Genomic DNA, 6,028 nt, shown 5'->3' on the forward strand with positions numbered 1-6,028 from the left:
AAAGGGAGTGTAGAAAACATAGATTGAGGAGCTATTGGTATAATTTGAGAATTTGATTTTTCCTCAGGGTGTGTTGCCTGCGACCTTCCTTATGCAACAAAGAATTCCGACAGGGAACGTAACAGTGTTGTTGTTGTTGTTGTGGTCTTCAGTCCTGAGACTGGTTTGATGCAGCTCTCCATGCTACTCTATCCTGTGCAAGCTTCTTCATCTCCCAATACCTACTGCAACTACATCCTTCTGAATCTGTTTGGTGTATTCATCTCTTGGTCTCCCTCTACGATTTTTAACCTCCATGCTGCCCTCCAATACTAAATTGGTGATCCCTTGATACCTCAGAATGTGTCCGATCAACCAATCCCTTCTTCTGCTCGAGTTGTGCCACAAATTTCTCTTCTCCCCAATTCTATTCAATACCTCCTCATTCGTTATGTGATCTACCCATCTAATCTTCAGCATTCTTCCGTAGCAACACATTTCGAAAGCTTCTATTCTCTTCTTGTCTGAACTATTTATCTTCCACATTTCACTTCCATCATGATTACACTCCATACAAATACTTTCAGAAACGACTTCCTGACACTTAAATCTATACTCGATGTTAACAAATTTCTCTTCTTCAGAAATGCTTTCCTTGTCATTGCCAGTCTACATTTTATATCCTCTCTATTTCGACCATCATCAGTTATTTTGCTCCGCAAATAGCAAAACTCATTTACTACTTTAAGCGTCTCATGTTCTAATCTAATTCCCTCAGCATCACCCGATATAATTTGACTACATTCCATTATCCTCATTGTAACATTAGTGTACCAGAAACCATGTAGAATACACTAGTATTTGCAAATGCATCTCGAAGTATTTATTAACCAGCAGTTGGATGATGGGATGATAGGAAAGTGTAATCGTCCATGGGAAGTAGGACTAGTTATTCTGTCAGCCAATCTAAAGACGGATCCAAGAAATACAGATTTTGCTGTGATTATTGCCATCTTATTAATAAGATTGCGACGCATACCCAACACCCAACATCGCTGAGGCCATTGATAACTTGCGGCAGTGCTGGTATTTCTCTACCATAGATTTAACAAGTGGATATCATCAATTGGAGGTGTTCTTGGAGGAATGATGGAAGATAGCCTTTCCGTTACCCTAAGGCCATTACCAGTACTGGAGTATGCCGTTCGATGTGAAGAATGTTCCTATGACTTTTCAGCATTAGTTGGTCAGTGTTGAAGGGGTTGAAGCCTTATCAGTGTCTAGTTTACCTGGATGATATAACTGTACTCTCAAGGGACATGGAAGAACATAGGCAACGTTTGAGAGAAAAATGTTTAAATGTGTGTGAAATCTTATGAGACGTAACTGCTAAGGTCATCAGTTCCTAAGCTTACACACTACTTAACCTAAATTACCCTCAGGACAAACACACACACCTATGCCCGAGGGAGGACTCGAACCTCCGCCGGGACCAGCCGCACAGTCCATGAATGCAGCGCCTGAGACCGCTCGGGTCTAAGAAGTTTGTAAGAGGGTATGCTGATGTATTGTGACCACTGATGCAACTATTTAATGGGTGTGCAAAATTTGTGTGGATGAAAGGAACTCACGGAACATTCAAAAAGCTGGAGAGAGTTATAACATTGAGTTCAGTGTTGGTGTTACTGGGTTTTCAGAGGGAATTTATACTATCCTGCTATGCATTTAATCATGCTGTCGGGCATTTGTGAGTCAGGTGATCAAGAGCTAGGGACACTATATTGATTTTACGTCGAAACTACTTGATAGGTCAAAGAGAAATCATGTTCCCATGGAGAGAGAAATGCTTAGCTTGGTATATGGTGTATTTTCGATGTTTCCTTCATCGGAAGAAGTTTAAAGTGGTGACCGATCATGCTGCTCTGAGATGGTCATTATGGCTGGAGGACTCTTGTTTTAACGTTGTTGACATTAATCTTATAATTTCTTTTCTAGATATTATGCATTCCCTTCGGTCAAACTTCCAAGCCGTTTGCCATCTAACAGATTTATAATGTCTCCATCAAATCTCAAAAACTTTACTTCTTGTCCTTGAACGTTAATTCCCTTTCCACGTTTCACCTTGCGCCCTTGACTCCTGACTCACAATTTCAGTCACTCGGATGTTGTGAAGTGTTCTACACAAGTAGTTAGAATAGTGATTGAGTTCAAATCCCGTGTCTTAGTGATAACTCTGATTGTTTTGTCAATATTTTTTCTTCATTAAACGAATGCAACATTTTTCAGGCCACTTCTCGGAATAAAGCACAGTTCTGTACTTTCCTAGTTAACAATTTTTCGTATTGCCTAGTGAAAAGTGACACACAGTGCTTAGTTGAATAATTACTCTATCTTAGACAGCGAAATTAAATATCTAAGTTACTACCAGTGAAATAACGTTAGATATGAAGTACGATCTTCTGAGCACATCAAACGGACTTATAAAGCCCGAAAATATTGACTGTCACTGGGAACAGGAACCTCAGAGTCATCGTCATAAATTCAGCGAAATTACCGAGAGGGGAGTTATTGTAAAAATATGTCACCGCCTTCGGAAGCTGCATAAGATTCTTCCCCAGCAGATCACTTCAATTTCCGCCAGCGGCGCTTACTGCTTCATAAAATTTAATGGACGCAGTTTTCAACGGTTTATGAGTGATGAGTTTTATAATGGACGTTTATAATTAATGAGAGTTCGGTAGGCACCGCGGGACGTTTATCCCACTGACAGGGGGTGGGATGGGTGGCAGGAGAGGCAAGGGATGGGGTAGGAGGGAGGGGTGGATTATTACGAGACAACAGGCGGTTGAGGGCGCCAGACACACGACAACTGCACCCCAATCCTTCCCCCCACCTAATGTGTGCAACCGTGCTTTTGCAGATTTGATTTTTCATTTTTATGAAATTTTGCGAACATATGAGACTTCAAAAGATGGCAGTTGCTTAATGGTGTGAATATTACCGAATCATCAGTTTTATAAGCCATGGTAGCTACATATTGACACCAATTATGTACAGAAGAATGGAAAAACTGGCAGAAGGCGACCTCAGGAATTATCGTTTTGCTTTCCCGAGAAATGTAGAAACATACGAAGTAATGGTCAATCTGAGACTTATCTTAGAAGATAGGTTGAGGAAAGAAAAACCTGTGCTAATTATAGCTGCATATTTAAAGAGAGTTTTTGACAATATTGACTGGACTACACTCTTTTAAACTGTTCTCGTGGCAGGGGTAAAATGCATGGAGGCGAAAGCTCACTAACAACTTCTATAGAAACCACAGAGAGTCAAAGGACATCAAAGGGAAGCAGTGGTTGAGAAGGGACTGCCACAGGATTGTAGACGATCCCAAAAGTTGTTGGGTCTGAATAGGCAGTGATTGAAACCAAGGAGGAATTTGGAAAGTAAATTGAATTTAAAGGAGGATAAATAAAAACTTTGAGGCCTGCTGATGGTGTTGTGATTCTGTCAGAGGAGGCAAAGGACTTGGAAGAGTAGGTGAACGGAATTGATAGTGTTCTGAGAAGATGAATATCAACAAGTAAAATAAGCGTGATTGAATCGAGAAAAGCTGAGGGAATTATATTACGAAACGAGACTTAAAATTAGTCGATGTGTTTTGCTATTTGGACAGCAAAAGTAGAAGTAGCTGAAGTAGAGAGGAAATAAACAACAATATCAAGAAAAGCGTTTCTGAAAAAAACAGAAATTTTTTAACATATAGTATAAATTTAAGAGTTTGGAAGTCTTTTTTGAAAATATTTGTGTGGAGTGTAGTCTTGTACGAAAGTGAATCTTGAACGATAGGCAGCTCAGACAAAAAAAATAGAACCTTTTGAAATGTGGAGCTACAGAATAATGCTCACGACTAGATGCCTAGGTCTAATAACTAACGAAGAGGTGCTGAATGGAAGAGGGGAAAAGTAAATGTAGGACACAATTCCGTTAAAAGAAGGGATCAATTGATAGATCGCATTCTGATGCATCAAGGAATAGTCAATCTGGTAGTGGAGGGAAGCGTGGGAGGTAAAACTGTAGATGGAGACGTAGACTTGAATATAGTAAGCAGATTCAAATGGAAGTAGATCGCAGTAGGAATTCGGAGATGAAGAGGTTAACACGGGATTTAATAGCATAGAGAGTTGCATCAAACAAGTCTTCGGACTGAAAACGACAACAACAACAACAAAAGCAAAAATGAGAAAGATGTGACATATCTAACAGTGAAAGGCTACAAACTGGTCTTCACCATACGATAAACTGCAGATTGCTCCACATAAACTATGCTAAAGTATGAAATATTTCAAGATGATGGTGTATGTATGACTTCAAGCTAAATTGTTGATGAGAACATGTGTCCCTATATTAGTGGGCGTGTAGGTACAGAGTGTGGCAGAAACGGTTTTTGCAAACTTTGGAGGCGTATTCTTCACATCAAAACAATCAGACTTCCATATGAACATACGCTGCAAAACTCTTGTTTTAGAGGTTTTAATGAAAGTACTTCCTGAATGCTAAAACAATTTTTTATCCACCGTAGGTTGTCAGACGTTTTTTTTTTATTTTTTATTTTTTATTTTTTCGTAATTGAACATCATTGTATCTTGTGTTATATTGCTGGCCAATTTGGCCTGTGGCTAGTAATGTAAAAAAAAATTCTAGAAACCTTCAGTGGACATAAAAAGTAGATTCAGCAGTCAGAATTTACGTCGATGCTGTAGAAACACCCGCGAAGGAACAAATGAAAGTGAGTTTTAGAATTTTCTAAATCAAGAAACTGATGTGATTGCTTCTATACATGCAGATGCTCATCAGATCACGGACAATCGCATCCTTTCAGACACTCCCTGAGTAGTCTTCCACGACACGTTCACTCATCGATGATGTGCTTTTGCGTTTGGAATGTCTGCTGCATTGAACAGGTGTTTTAAGTTGTCCCACAGAAAATAACCAACAGGATTAACCTCGGTGGAATTTGCGCACCAAGAATCTGGTCGCCCATTACCTATTCGCCTGTCACAATAGACATCATGCAATCCAATTCGATCGTTGAGAATGGAGTGTGCTATATTCCAATGATGAACAAAACTCACGTTTCGTCTTATTTGTAGGAGTACATCCCGTTGCAGGTGTAGAAACGAGTTCCGGATGGAATCTTTGCGGACGATATCTGTGAGACGTGCTGGAAGAAGATATGATCGTATCGCACAGACGTATATTATCTGGAAAGATATGTGACGCTGCCAGACAGCGAACTGCAATGTAGCCCTTACTAGACACTGTTGCTAGTGTCCACCCACAATTGCACTATGATATCTTCATTCCGTCCTCGGAAGTTGATTGTTATGTCGACTGAGAAGTATGCCGTTTCCAGAGAGCTGGATGGAGTGTGTGATATTCCTGGCTGTGGTCGCCAGTATTTTATTTTGCTAGAAGCTCGCCTCGATGCAGCTTGGGTACACGTGAAGTAGCATATGGTACAAAAGTGGAGTGAGGTACAAGCAACAGATGGTACAGTATACACCAGTCCCGTGGGAGAGTCGAGCAATTGTACTGAACTTACTTCTGATTGGTCGGCACGTTCGGGTGCTAGGTGCCAAAACGCCTAACTACTCTTATTAATTATTTATATACTTTTCATTTTTTTAATCCAATTTTTAGTATGACAGTCTCTCATGGTTACCCTACGAGTCTATCGTTTATGTTTATTGAATTTCACTAGTTTTGATAAACATAGGAGAAACGATATTGCAACCGAAGTGCTTCGGGCACCTTCCGGTCGCTTTGCGCACTGGGAGACGAAGTACTTCGACTGCGCTAGTCACTCTGTTTCGGGCGTTCTGGAAGCCCAGACACATATCTCTGTTTCGGGCGTTCTGGTGGGTCTGACACGTTTCTCAGTATCATGCGTTACTTAGATGTGAATATGTAATAGTCACTCTGTTTCGGGTGTTCTTCAGAGCCGGACATGTTGTACTCTATATCGGGCGCAACGTAGTTGTCTACATGT

The sequence above is a fragment of the Schistocerca serialis genome, chromosome 5, assembly GCF_023864345.2.
Source record: "Schistocerca serialis cubense isolate TAMUIC-IGC-003099 chromosome 5, iqSchSeri2.2, whole genome shotgun sequence".
Lineage (NCBI taxonomy): Eukaryota > Metazoa > Arthropoda > Insecta > Orthoptera > Acrididae > Schistocerca > Schistocerca serialis.